The following is a 15,747-nucleotide window of genomic DNA, read 5'->3' as shown; positions in this document are numbered from 1 at the left end:
ACACAGGAGTAGCTGCAGAGGCAGGATTGGAACTCAAGGCCTTTGACTCCAGAGGATCAGGCAGAGAGTCAAGGGAAGGGAAGGGAAGAAGTGCTGATGAAGGTTGCAAGCACTGTGCTAAGTGCTTCACAAATATTATCTCATTTGGGCCTCACCACACCCTGCCAGGTGGGTGCTATTATTATCCTCATTTTACAGTTGAGGAAACTGAGGCAGCCAGAGGTTAAATGACTTGCCCAGGCTCACAGAGCTACTACATGCCTGAGGCTGGATTTGAACTCAGGTCTTCCTGATTTCAGTTCTAGCCCCCTCTGTACTGTACTGCCCAGCTGCCAGGGTTCTTTCCACTGCACCAGGCTGCCTCCCATGTATAAGTCAGAAAAAGGCAGCAAAGGGCAGGGAAGAGGGGATCAAGATGAGAACGGCTCACATCTCTCTAGCACTGGAGAATTTATAAATGTAAAAAAAAAACCTTGTGAGGTAGAAGGTACAAGTATTATTGTTCCCATTTTATAGATGAGGAGATGGAGTCAGCAGAGACTAAGATTTAAGCTCCAGCTCAGATAGGAGCTGTGTTTCTTGTATTGTTTTGTCCCTCAGAAGTGATCCTTAATTTCAAATAGTCCCCCATGACTGGAACAGAATGCCTGGTACAGAGTAGGTGTTCAACAAATGTCTACTGAATTGAATTGAATTGAGAGTAGGTACGTAATGAATGCATGTTGACCAATTAATTGCCAATTAATAGTGCAGTCTTTCAGTGACATCGCATGTTCAAACAGGATATTGCAGTTTACTGAGAAGTTTAAGACAAGGAAAAATATCTCGGATGTCATCATTTAATGACATCAAATAATGCCATCATTTCACTGTTACTTTAAGTCTTGTCCAACTCCTAATATTACACTCAGATGAATTCCAAAGTCTACTTTTATTGAATTTAAACCTGGTTAAGGGGAAAAGAATGGAGGAAAATGAAGTCTTGAATTTAGAACAGGAAGTAAGTAACGTGTTCCTTTAGTGCAAATAGGAATTCAGACCAAATCATCAATTTGAAAATTACCTATGAAACTTCATTATAGCAAAGGTCATCTGATACAGGATAAGAATTCATAGCAGTGGAGATACCGCTAAGTTTGTTTCACCATTCAGTGTACCAATTAATAGGATAAGACATTGATATTACCTACCCACAAGAGAATTCAGAAAATTATATTCAGAGAATATAAATACAAAAATATGGGTGATCTTAGTTTTGAAAGAAATTTATGAAAGAAGTATCAGAAGTTGGAGTAAGATTTGACCATTGTGAAGTCAGGCATGCAGGTAAATATTTGTGCAGGTGTGCAAGGCTAGTAATAACAGAAAACAACAAACCTTGGAGTATACAAAACCAGAGAGTAAGTGAGACTACAGCTGCAGTCATTGTCCTCAATAGCAGGGATTAGAGTCCATTCCAGCTCCCCCATTTCCAAATCCTGCATGATGTTCACCATCCATCGCCTATTGTTGTACTCGATCTGAGCAAAGATCTCTCTCTCTCTCTCTCTCTCTCTCTTCTCTCTCTCTCTCTCTCTCTCTCTCCCTCCTCCCCTCCCTGTCCCTCCCTCCCCCCTCTCTTTCCAGCTCCTCCACTTCCAAATTCTGAATGATGTTCACCATCCATTTCCCACTGTTATACTCCATCTGAACAAAGCCATCTCTATCTCTATGTTTCTGTCTCTCTCTTTCTCCCCTTTCAGGCACTGCCAAACTTGTATGATGTATATCTGTTACCTCAGTTCCCTCTCTGCCCAGTCATTCCTTTCAAACCTTCAATGACTCCATGTGATCACAGGACCCTAGATTTAGAGCTGGAAGAGACCTCAGTGGCCATCTAGTTCCATCCCCCTTATTTTACAGAAGGGGAAACTGATAACCACAGGCATCAAGTGACTTTTCTGAGAGAGCACAGCTTGTACATGTCTGAGGCAGGATTTTTACCTGGGTTTTGCTGACTTGAAATTCAATGCTGTCTCCCCTACATCTTGCTGCCTTCTATTCTCTCATCTCATTAAGCTGCTCTCATGGCCTGAACTGAATTCTTTGGCTTCCAGTCTACACCATACTCTATCCTGAAGGTGTCACTACCTTTCCCCCAGCTTTGCCTCTTGCTGATAGGAAAGGTTTGGAGGTATTTATACAGCAGCTTAGTTTATGAGATAGTAACAAATATAAAAATCATCATTTTAGCCTCAAACATGATATAAATCTCCTGTAGGCATCCTATCATGGAAACAATTGAATTCAGTAATTCTCGCTTATGCATCAGAGGGGGCTAAGGTGACATGGTAGCTCTGTGGGTCTCAGGAAAACGTTCTATCTAGCAGGGTGTGATGGGAATGCATTGTCTCCTTCTCACCGAGTTCAACATATCTGAGGATTACCACAAGCATCAGTACATCAAGCATTTTCACCAAAGAGTAAACAGACAGACTGTGTATAAAACTTGGGGATCACTTCCCAAAAAAGCTTCTTCTTTCTACAACTTCTGTGCTAGGGAAATGGAATAATGGAACACATGATCCCAGTTGCCCTTTGCTGTCAGGTGACCAGTCTCAAAACACCACAGAGCCACTGATGATGATTCTACTATGTTCAGAAAAGATCTGCTGTGAATTTAAACAGAGTATTTTGTTCTACTTTCCATTCCAAGGTCTGGCAGGGGACAGAAGAGGAAGGGAAATCTTCAAGAACTTTGTCTACGTGGAAAAGTTGCAACAATTAGCAAATACTTCTTAGGTTAAATAATTTTGAGAAAGTGCTGAGTCAATGATAGACAAAGAAAATCTGAGTTATCAGTTCCTTGTTCATTGGCTTTTAAGTCAGTTCACTCTAGAAAAAAACCCATTTGTTGAAGCCATACTGCCTATCTAGCACAGGGCTAGGCTCTGTGGAGAGGGGAAGCTAGAGAATGAGACAGAGGAAGGGTGAGGATTAAGGGAATAGCATTCCCTAGAAAGTGTTGTGTTAGCTTGGCTCCCATAAGTAAATGGGCTTACTCTTTTGTCCTCCTTCCCATTTCTCATCATCTTGGAGTCACCAAATTAGACATTGCTTTTTGATAACAATACCCCTTACCTTGACACAGAAAGAGGAAGTGGGGATTGACAATGGGGCCATTTTGTGTTGGAAGGGAAGGAGCTTGGCTGTGGAATCAAAGAGGCCTGAGCTCAAATCCTGCCTCTGTCACTGATAATCTGTGTAAATAACCCTGAGCAAATCACCTAAGGCCTCTGAGCTTCAGTTCCCAGATCAGTAAACTGAGCACCTCACTATGGCCACACCTTCTCAGTATCCTTAGTTGGATCTTCATCCAGGTCATACCTAGTAACCATGAGTGTCCCACGGGGCTCTGTCCTGAGCTGCCTTCCCTTCTATCTCAATACTATTTCACTCGGTGTTCTCATCAGTTCCCATGGATCCAATTAACATCACTGTGCAAATAATTTTCACATTTATGTGTCCAATCCTATCTCTGTGGACCTCCAGCCTTGAATCTCCAACTTGCCTAGTGGATATATCCAACTAGATGTCCTGTAGACATCTTAAATTCATTGTGTCCAAAACTGAACTCTTTCTATCCCCCTCCTCTCAACACTCTTCCCTTTCAAAATTCATGTTACTGTTGAAGGGACCACCATCCTCCCAGGCATCCAGGCCCACTACCTAAGTGTCATCCTTCACTCTTGACCTTCTCAACCACCCCACAAACCAGCATGTTTCCAAGACCTATCAATTTTACCTTTGAAACAACTCTCATATACGCCCCTTATCTCCTCTGACAGTGCCACCACCTTGGTGCAGGCCTTCCTCAATTCACACAATGGACTATTGAAACAGCCTTATGGCTGGGGTCTCTACCACAGTATATCCCCATTCCAGTCTGTCCTAAACTCAGCTCTCAAAATCATCTTCCTAAAGCGCTAGTCTGACTATATGCCCTTCCTCCCACCCCTGCTTTTCTACTCAATCATATCCAGTGGCTCCCTATTGACTCAGGATCCAGTACAAAATCCTCTCTAGCATTCAAAGCTTTTCATAAACCACCCAGCCTCACTTTTCCAGTTTTCTTACACCGTACACCACAGTATGGGGTCCCAATTGGGGAAAAGCCATAAAGAAAACAGTAATAAATGAAAGCTATAAACTTAAACTCTGTGAAAGGTGGAATCCCGGACATGGTAACCTGTTAAAAATCATAATTCATTCACTGAGTCATAACTTAGATACTGTGGCTGATGAAAATCATAACTTGGACTCAGTGACAGGTTTATGGCCCATGATCAGTACACATGATCGGTACACAAACCCGTGTTTGGGCATTTTACCCAGTAACATTGGCTTAATGCCTAAGCTCATTACTAAGCAGAAACTCAAAATATCCACCAGTTATTAACAATGTACTCTATCACTCTTCCTCTGTTTGTATGCTTTCTGTAATTATCACTGGGCTTTTTTGAGGTCTTGAAGTGGGGGTTGATCCACTCTTGAGACCATTTTCATCTGTGAGCCGCTTCAGACTGATCCTTTATAAAAGGTGATTCTATTTATAGAATATATATCTATATATCTATATCTATATCTATATCTATATCTATATCTATATCTATATCTATATCTATATCTATATCTATATCTATATCTATATCTATATATTATTTATATAAGTGATTCTACTGGTTAAAGTAGTACTTCTGATAATCAATCTGAATCTCCAGGCTCTTTCTTCAGAATAAAATTAAGTCCTCTGATTGGGGAAACAGAGAATATCTCAGTGCACAGGGATATTCCCTTGAAAAGGTACAGAGTTCCTCAGCCAGGGGAATTGTGGACCTTATACTTACACACTCCCCTAGCATCCCCCTCACCCCTATGGTGTACTCTTCATACCAGCAACACTGGTTTCCTTGCTGTTCCTAGCACAAGATCCTCCATCTCCCAAATCTGGGCATTTTCTTTCAGTGGCTGTCCCCCACACCTGGCACATTCTTTCTTCTCATCTCCACTACCTGACTTCTCTGGCTTTCTTCAAGTCTCAGCTAAAATCCCACCATCTATAGGAAGCTTTTCCCTTTCTTGAAAATTTCTAGCACCTTCCTTATGTTAATTATTTCTAATGTTTCCTGTATATGGCTTGTTTCTTCATACTTGTTTGACTGTTGACTCCCCCATTAGTCTGTGAGCTCCTTGAGAGGACAGAGACTGTCATACAGGTCTTCATATTTCCAGTGTAGCACAGAGCCCGGCACAAAGGAAGCAGCTTAAAAATGTCTACTGATCAAATAGAACCTGATTGGCTGCTGTTTCCCCTGATGTGTCTTCCTGGCCCCCCAAGGGCATAAAGTCCCACCAATGGGCAGTCAGGACCTCTCTAATTTGGTGGATGTCTGAAGACCACTCAAGTCCACATTCTCTTCCTAAGAAGAGAAGAGCAAGCCTGCTCTTGATAATCAGATGTGTTTATGTGGAGGTGAGAGGGGCTGTGTCCAGAGAGGGGCTGTGTCATTATATCATTGTTGCATTTCTATGTTGTGTTAGCTCAAAGTAATCAAGAGCTCTACCAATTTTTCTCTGGAAAAGATCTAAAGGCAATGTCAAAAACATCATGAAAATGTAAGTGGGATGAGAACTTGAGAAGATGGAGTTGCCAAGGCAACCCTCTCTGTGACTATTTTGTAGATTATAGGAATAGAGCCTGCTACTTGTCCTTCAGGTCATGCTCTGACTGCTTGAGGAGGTCTGTCAGCTGTTTTAGACAGTGGTGACAATAACCTTTCAAAGGAAATTGAGGGAGAGATGGGGGGGCAGCAGGTGCTAGACAAGTCAATACATCACCACTAGGTACTTGAGGGGCTACCCAACTAAAGGGCAGGGAGGCTTACCTTGACTTGGAGAAGGCTTGAGCTTTCAGACAAGCCCCACATTGGGCGCCAAAGAAATGATGAGGTCTGAGAGGTTGGGACCCCTGAAAAAACAAAGTACAAGACAGGTCACCTGGAATGAATTCACAAACTCAAGCAATCTTCAAGTCAAGTTGCAAAAGTTTATTGTTACACTTTTCAGTGGGTAAGGATTCTTAAGGAACCTGCAATCTTAAAAGAGTATAGTTAAAGTTTATATAGTATAAGATATGATAAGACATGTGTCAAATATGCTAACTAGGTTACTCAGGGTGGGATTAGGGAGTGGTTAAGGAGTGGTCAGTTCTTGAAGAAACATGCACTTCTTGTATCTACTGAGCAGGTGTTTTACCCAGAGTTCACTGGGAAAAGCCCACAAGGGGAGCCACATGGAGGTGTGGTTTTAGGCCTGCTACATCACTAAGTTAACTAGCGGTCAGGGACAACTGAGAGTTGTCCAGTCTGACACCAATCCAATCAACGTCTTGTTTGACAAGATAGGTGTAGGGAGTCTACATCTGTCTTAAGTCTAGAATACAGTCAATGAAGAGTCCAGGATGTAGATAATGAGGTAGGGCAGTAGTATAGATAGTCCAGTGGGTAAGAATGTCTTTATGACCCAGTGCAAAGCCAGTTCAAACTAATAATTCCTTCAGGTGCTGCTTGTTACTGCACCAAGGAGAGAGATAAGGGGCTTGCTGGGGACCACTCATGAGTAATTGCTAGGCACAGTGTCCTTGGGATGGGGAGAAATTGTCAGAGACAATGTTTCTGAGGCTAGGGAGAAATTGGGGTCCAAGTACAAGCACCCAAACATAAACACCCAAGCACCCCATCACTTGGGCTGAGGAGAAACTGCCAGGGATAGGGTTTCTGAGGCTAGGGAGACTGTACTCATCACACACATCATTTCTCATAGCATGGTAGTGGTATTCCATGACGTCCCTGTTCCACACCTTGTTTAGCAGTTCCCCAGGTGATAAGCATCTACTTTGTATCTAATTCATAGCTGTCACAAAAAGTGTTGTTATAAATAATTTGGCATATATGGGACTGTTTTTCTTATTGATGGCTTCCTTGGGGTGTAATGGAGTTCTTGTTTTAAAGGGTTTGTAGACTTTTTTTTTTTACCTTCTCATAATTCCAAATTACTTTCTGAAATGGAAGTGTCATTTCACAGCTCCACAAAGAAGGTATTAGTTTGTGTATATCCCTCCAATCTTTTTTAGGTATTAAAAATGTATTTGTTCCATGAAAGGAATTTGACAGGATTCCTTCTTTACCTGCCATTTCAAATAGTTTATATAGTATTTGGATGAAATGTTTTCAAATGTTTAGTAGAATTCGCTTTCAAATCTATCTGGTCCTAGGGATTTTTTCCCAGGGAGCTCATTTATGCATTGTTCAATTTTTTCTTTTAAGATAAGGTTATTTATGGATTCTATTTCCTCTTCTGTTAACATGGGCAGTTTAGATATTTTTAAGCATTCATCCATTTCATGTAGATTGTCAGTTTTGATGACGTGATTGGGCAAAATAACTCATAAGTGTTGTTTTAGTTTCATCTTCACTGGTTATACATTCACTCTTTTATTTTTGAGACTGGTAATTTAGTCTTCTTCTTCCTTTTTGTTAATCAAGTTACCCAATGGTTTATCTGTTTTTATTAATATTTTGATAAAAGGAGAACCTGCTTTTATTTTCTAACTTGATTTTTAAAAAAATTTTTCTTAATCTCACCTTTGATTTAGGGATATCCATTCTGATGTTAATTGGAGATTTTTCATTTATTCTTTTTCTGCTTTTATACAATTCATGCCCAGTTCCTTGATCTGCTCTTTCTCTGTTTTATGGATGTAAGCATTTAGAGGTAGAAAATTTTCCCTAAGTACTGCGTTGACTGCATCCCACAAATTTTGGTATATTGTCTCATTGTTGTAATTCTCTTTAATGAAATTATTGGTTGATGCTATGTTTTGTTTTTTGACCCACTCATTCTTTATTATTGGATCCTCTCCTTTCCAATTAATTTAAATCTATGTTTCCACATCTCTGTAATTTTTATTGCATTGTGGTCTGTAAAAGATGCATTTAATATTTCTGTTTTTCTCCATTTGGTTATGAGGTTTTTATGCCCTAATATATGTCCATTTTTTGTGAAGGGGCCATGTACAGCTGAGAAAAAGTGATATTCCTTTCTATTTCCATTCAATTTTCTCCAGAGTTCTATTATATTTGACTTTTCTGATATTCTTTTCCTCTCTAACTTCTTCTTTTTATTATTTTATGCATAGATTTTCCTAATTCTGAGAGGTGAAAGATGGGGTCACCTCTTAGTATAGTTTTACTGTCTATTTCCTTCTGTAAGTCATTTAACTTTTCCTTTAAGAAGTTGGACGCTCTGCCATTTGGTGCATATTTGGTGAGTAATGATATTATATTATTGTCTATGGTACCTTTTACCAAGATATAATTTCCATGCTTATCTCTTTGAATTAGAACTATTTAAGCTTTTTGTTTGTCTCAGTTCATGATTTCTACAGTTGCCATTTATACTTCAGTTATTTATATTATTTATACTCTTCAGCTATTTTAGGTCTTTGCTTCTGAAACTGCTTCCTGCTGGCAAGGAGCATGGACCTGTCCCTGCTGCCAGGGGGTCCCAAAGAGGAGGTTGACTGGAACTGAGCACAGACTGCATCCAGAGAACAATGGAGAAACATTGGCTAGTACCTGCTGTTTTCTACCAACTGTAGATGAATGGCTTGTAGTCTGAAAGATGCAAATCTGACAGAAAAGACTGTAGGGCCCAGATATGAAAGGATAAAACATCCTTAACTCTGTTTGGATTCAGATAATTCAGATAACTTCAGTTTTCCAACCATGCATCAAATCAACCTCATAGCCAGACTCAGGATTAGCCAGGTGGGTAACATTCCTTTTCAAAGGAACATAATGGGGAAACTGAGCCAGGAAGATCCCATCTTTGACTGAGGATAAAATTGTCCTCTCAGCTTTACCTGATGCTGACTTCTCACCAGTATGACATTTTCTGGGTAGCTTGTGGCATTTCTCTCAGATGGTAGATTATTGATTACTGAAGAATTATGATCCATCAGACAACTCAAAATAAAATCCTATGAGCTTTTACCTCACATAACAAGTTTCACTAATCACTGCTTAGGAAAAAGCTTTTCCAGGATTTACATCTCAAACTTAAAGTTGTCATGGTGTCAAAAGTCAATCGTTAGAGACTACTCCTATATAATTATAAATTCTTAGCAAGACAAAACCTAAACAAGCTTTTTGGCAAGTTTACAGATGAAAGCAATGACCAACAATAGCCAAATTATTTAGCGGTAACCAAATTATGAAAAGTTGCTTGACTTAACTGATACAAAAAGTTCACCAATTTGAAACTTGAAACACAAACATTACCAATCACATGACTTCAATTTTATTAAATGCATTTCCAGATTACTTTACACAGAGAATCAGTATCTTATCATTAACAGTTAAAATTACAACTTTAAAAGAGCATGCTTACCCAAGTTCAGAGGCTAGCTTCTTTATCTTGAGCAGGATGTGCTGAACCTGGGTGATGCTTCCAGGCAAAGGTTGCCCTAGGGCCCAAGGCCATTGCCATGGGGGCCCACACTGTAGCTGCTGCCTCTCCCCCTCCTTTCTTTTCCCAGGTGGGGGATGGCAAAATCAAAGATGAGGGGTAAAGGGTGAAACTCTCTTCTCGTATGAGAGATACTCTCTTGACTCAAGAGAAGGGAGTGGGAGAAAGGAGTGAGTTTCAAAACTCCTTAATGATCAATCACAAAACCTCCAGAATCTGCCAAGATATATTTTTAGCTGTTCTAACTTTCCCTGTAACCTCCATGGAGGAGGATTCAGGGGTGTAGAGGGAAGGGAGTAAGTAAGCCTCACGGAACCAAAAAGCAACTGCAGGTTTTCCCAGTTCCCTAGTGCCTAGAGAACTGACAGAATTGAGCATACACTTCCTGATAGGGCATCTGTCCTTGTCTTCTATGCTGTGGAAGGTGTACCTAGGTCCTTGGCCTCAAACTGACCCAGTAGACCGAGAGCCTGAGAGTGTCAGGCCGAGTGCAAGACAGTCTGGTAACTGTCTGCTCCAAAATCACCTCCAAGCCTTGGTGCTTGGAGAGTGACACCAACTGCAGAGCAAGAAGGGGGAAGGGGGCTTACATACCTTCCAGTCTTGGCTGGAGAAGAACGTGGGGTTAGGCAGTTTCCCCGTATGAGCCACCAAAATGTTGAAGTTTAGAGGATCAGAGGTGCTGGGATCAGAACATGTGGGCCCTGCCCAAAAGAATTTGACCCAAGCCTTCTTTCAGCCAAAGACAAGGTTTATTAGAACATTCGCTGTGTTGGGCAGACTCTTAAGGAGTCTGAACATCAGTGAGCCATTGGCTAGATTTTAAGAATCTAAGCAGTGGCTAGATTATAAGAATCTGAGCAGTGGCTAGATTTTAAGAATCTAAGCCAAAGCATATTTCTTTATTAGTCATGTTGCAAAAGAAAACACAGACCAAAAAACAAAACCCTCAAGAAAAATAAAGAAAGTAAAAAAAAGCAAGCTTCAATCTGTATTCAGACATCATCAGTTCTTTCTCTGGGGATGGATAGCATTTTTCATCCTAAGTACTTCAGAGTTGTCTTGGATCTTTATATTACTGAAAAGAGCTAAGTTGTTCACAGCTGATCATCTTATAATATCGCTGTTACTGTGTACCATGTTCTCCTGGTTCTACTCATTTCACTTTCCATTAGGTCATGTAAGTATTTCTAGGATTTTCTGAGACCATTCTGATCATCAGATCTTATGGCATAATAGTATTCCATCACAATTATATACCACAACTTATTCAACCATTCCCCAATTGGTGCTCATCCCTTCCATTTCCAGTTCTTTTGTACAAGAAAAGAGCTGCTATAAATATTTTTGTAAGTATAAATCCTTTTCCTTTTTTTAAAAGTATCTCTTTTGGGATTCAGACCTAGTAGCGATATTGCTAGGTCAAAGGGTATGCGTGGTTTTATAGCCCTTTGGGCATGGTTTCAAATTGCTCTACAGAGTGGCTGAATCTGTTCAAGACAGTGTCTTAATGTGTCAATTTTCCCACATCCCCTCCATCATTTGTCATTTTCCTTTTCTCTCCTTCTAGCCAATCTAATACGTGTGAGGTAGTAACTCACGATTTTTAATTTGCATTTCTCCAATCAATAGTGATTTAGAGGATTTTTTCATATGACTATAGATAGCTTTGATTACTTCATCTGAAAACTGGTCATATCTTTTGATGGTTTATGTGGTGGGGAATTGCTCATATTTCTATACATTTGACTCAGTTCTCTATATATTTGAGAAATGAGGCCTTTATTAGAGGAACTTGGCTTGAAGAATTTTTTTTCACCAGTTATGATTGCTAACTCTATTTCTCTCTATCCTATTTCCCCCCTTATTTATTGTACTCTGTCTCCTTTCACCCTATCCCTCCTCAAAATGTTTGGTTTCTCCCACCTCCCCCAATCTGCCCGCCCTTCTATCACACCCCCCTTCTCTTCTGCCCTTCCCCTCCTACTTTCCTGTAGGGTAATATAGATTTCTATACCCGTTGTGTGTGTGTGTGTGTGTGTCTGTGTGTGTGTGTGTGTTATTCCCTCTTTGAGCCATTTCTGATGAGAGTAAGGTACAACTGTTCCCCGCCAACTCCCCCCTCTTCCCTTCCACTGTAAAAACTCTTTCTTGCCTCTTCTATGTCAGATAATTTACCCCCATTCTACCTCTCCCTTTCCCTTTCTCCTAGTGCATTCTTCTTTTTCACTTCTTAATTTTATTTTTTTAGATTTCAGCCCTTCTTATTCAACTCACATTCAACTTTGCCTTCTATCTATTTATATTTCTTTTAACTGCCCTAATGGTGAGAAATTTCTTGTGAGTTACATGCATCATCTTGCAATGCAGGAAAGTAAACAGTTTAACCTTATTAAGTAAGTCCCTTGTATTTCCCTTTCCTGTGTGCCTTTTTATGCTTCTCTTGAGTCTTGTATTTGAAAGTCAAATTTTCTATTCAGCTTTGGTCTTTTTCTAATCAAATATTTTATTGATACTCTAATATTGAAAAGTAATATAATCCCTAAGACTTGTGTTGCTCCTTTTGACAGTTTAATAAATTCCTAACAGTAAAGTAGCATAACATTTTTTCTTTAGTATTGTATTTTTTCCCAGTTGCATGTAAAAACAATTGTTAACATTCCTTTTTGAAACTTTGAGTTCCAAATTCTCTCCCTTCTACCCTCCCCACACACCCTCATTGAGAAGGTAAGCAATTTGATATAGGTTATAAATGTGTAGTCATGCCAAACATATCCATTAATAGTCATGCTGTGAAAGAAAACATACACACACACACACACACACACACACACACACACACAAAATTCAAGGAAAATAAAATTTTAAAATGTTTCAATCTGTATTCAGACACCATCAGTTCTTTCTCTGGGAATGGATAGCATTTTTCATCATAAGTCCTTCAGAGTTGTTTTGGATCTTTGTATTGTTGAAAATACCTAAGTTATTCAGAGCTGATCATCTTACAGTACTGTTACTTTGTACACAGTACATTTCACTCTGTATCAGCTCATGTGTTTCCAGTTTTTTCTCATGACATCTTGTTCATCATTTCTTATAATACAATAGTATTTCATCCTAATCATATACCGTAACTTGTTTAGGCATTCCCAAATTGATGGGTATCCCCTCAATTTCTAATTCTTTGCCCCCAGTAAAGAGCTGCTCTAAATATTTTTGTACTTTTAGGTCCTTTTCCTTTTTGGTTTTTATCTCTTTTGGGATATATACCTAGTAGCTGTATTGCTAGGTCAAAGGGTATGAATAGTTTTTATAGCCCTTTGGGCATAGTTCCAAATTGCTCTACAGAATGGCTGAATCCATTTCTAACTCCATCAATGTCTCATTTTCTTTCTTTTTTTTTAAATATAAATTTATTTATTTTTAGTTTTCAACATTCACTTCCACAAGTTTTTGAGTTCCAAATTTCTCAACCCTCCCCCCACCCCAAGATGGCATGCATTCTGAATACCCCTTCCCCTAGTCTGCCTTCTCTTCTATCTCTCCCCCCTCCCTTCTCTTATCCCCTTCCCCTTCTATTTTCTTGTAGAGCAGGATAGACTTCTGTACCCCATTTCCTGTATTTCTTATTTCCCAGTTGCATGTGAAAACATTTTTTTTTTAAAACGTGTGTTTTTAAAACTTTGAGTTCCAAATTTTCTCCCTTCCTCCCTCCCCATCTACCCTCATTGAAAAGGCAAGCAACTCAATATAAATGTCTCATTTTTCCCATATCCCCTCCAACATCTGTCCTTTTCCTTTTCTATCCTATTAGCCAAGCTAATAGGTATTAGGTAGTACCTCAGAATTGTTCTAATTTGCATTTCTCCAATCAGTAATGAATTAGAGTATTTTTTTGTATGGCTATATATAGTTTTGATTATGTCATCCGAAAACTGATCATATGTTTAGATCGTTTATCTGGTGGGCAATGGCTCTAAATGTTATAAATTTGACTCAGTTTTCTATATGAGAAATGAGGTCTTTGTCAGAGAAATGTACTTAAAAATTTTTTCATAGTTACTATCCCCCCATTAATTCTATTGTCTCTCTCCTTTTCACCCTGTCCCTCCTCAAAAATATTTTCCTTCTGACTATCCCCTCTCCCAATCTGCCCTTCCTGCTATAACCCTACCCACTTCTCCTCCCACTTTCCTGTAGGGTAAGATAGATTTCTATACCCGACTGAATGTGTATGTTATTCCCTTTTTGAGAGCCAATTCTGATGAGAGTGAGGTTCACTCATTCCCCTCCCCTTCCCCTTCTTCCCCCCCACTGTAAAAACTTTTTCTTGCCTCTTCTATGTGAGGTAATTTACCCTATTGTGTCTCTCCCTTTATCTTTCTTCCAGTACATTCCTGTCTCACCACTTAATCTTATTTTTTTAGATATCATCCCTTCATATTCAATTCACACCTGTGCCCTCTGCCTATGTGTACTCCTTCTGACTGCCCTAATAATGAGAAAGCTCTTATGAGTTACAAATATCCTCTTCCCATGTAGGAATGTAAACAGTTTAATCTTAGTAAGTCCCTTATGATTTTCCTTTTTTGTTAACCTTTTTATGCTTTTCTTGAGTTTTGTCTTAGGAAATCAAAGTTTCTATTCAGCTCTGGTCTTTTCATCAGGTATGCTTATAGGTCCTCTATTCCACTGAATGTTAATTTTTTCCATTTCTCCATTTTCCATTTCTCCATCTTTGCTCAACAGGAGTCTAGAGGTGGAGTTAGTGGATGGTTGGAGTGATCCAAGACTTGGGATGACAACATGATGATATTCTAGTTTAGGAGAACAGCTTGAAGTAATTGTGGTGGTACTGGGGACGAAAAGGGGGACACACCCTACAGAGATAATAAAGGGGATGAAATGACAGGATTTATTAAGTTATTGGACATGGAAGCGATGGTGAATGAAAAGGCAGCCCAGCTGTGCAGTGAATACATCACTGTAAGTGGAGTCAGGAACCCCTCAGCTAGCTATGTATCCCTGGGAAAGTCATTTAACTACTTTGTGCCTCCATTTCCTCATCTGTAAAACTGAGGTTGGCCATGATGGCTCTCATGTCCCAAGCCATGATTCACCTCACAATGGCCTGGATTCACTCTCCCATATTCTGCTATTCTGTCTCCTTAATTGCTGCCTTGCCCATCCCTCACTCATCCCCTGGGATACACCCAGAGCCTTTGCTTAGCACAGTGCTTGGCACATGGTAAGCACCCAAGAAATTCTTGCTCTCTCTCTCTCTCTCTCTCTCTCTCTCTCTCTCTCTCTCTCTCCCTCTCTCTCTCTCCCTCCCCCTCCCCACTCCCATCTATGACTCCTTGGGAAGTCAACATGGAAAATATAGGTCTGGAACAGTGGTCTTCTTACCTGGACAGACTGAGGCAGAGAGTATCTGGAGGTGGATCTTTTCTTCAGGAAGTTTGTGGAGCCAGTGAGGCCCTTTCCCCTCAGGGGAGCTCTCCTTGGATGACAACATTACTCCACCTCACATCAGGGCCTATACTGGGGAAAAACTCAGAGTACACACCCACACGTATGAATATGTAAACAGTCATAATTATTGTTCTTTTGAAAATTGTCTCTTCCTCTGATGGAGCTTGGAGAAAAGCATAGTGATGGAAAACTGCTAAAGTTGAGAATAATGATGCTTGCAGGACAAAGAAAGTACAAACATCAAAGCAGGTAATATCTTCAGAAGGAATTGAGAATTTATGGTGGCTAGTGTCGGTTTTATCAGAAAGTTCTGTGAGTCAAGGGGAAACTAGTCTAGGAGATAGGAAGGTGGCTGGGAAAGGCTGATGGAGGATGGTATGAGGGAGAGCAGGGCCTGTGGTTTGGGCAACAGTCTGACTCCTCTGCATGATTCCATAAGGAGTGGTATCCTGGCCAGGACACTGAGCCTCTAGCAGCTCTGGGAGAACTTAAGTACCCACATAAGGATTAGGCATGTGAGAGTGGCTTCAAAGATGCCCCTTGGCACCAACACTTCACCTGTGGTGGGTGTATGGGTAGAAGAGGGTCTGTGGACCATACTGTCACTGACTTTAACTTTTATAGACAACCACCCAGGGTAGAAGGAGAAACTGGCTCAGAGAGGAAAGTGAATTGTCCTTGGACACACAGGTGCTAAGTGTCAGG

The sequence above is a fragment of the Phascolarctos cinereus genome, unplaced genomic scaffold (genome assembly GCF_003287225.1).
Source record: "Phascolarctos cinereus isolate Bilbo 61053 unplaced genomic scaffold, phaCin_HiC Scaffold_8;HRSCAF=390, whole genome shotgun sequence".
Classification (NCBI taxonomy): Eukaryota; Metazoa; Chordata; class Mammalia; order Diprotodontia; family Phascolarctidae; genus Phascolarctos; species Phascolarctos cinereus.
This window is presented reverse-complemented; position numbering follows the sequence as displayed.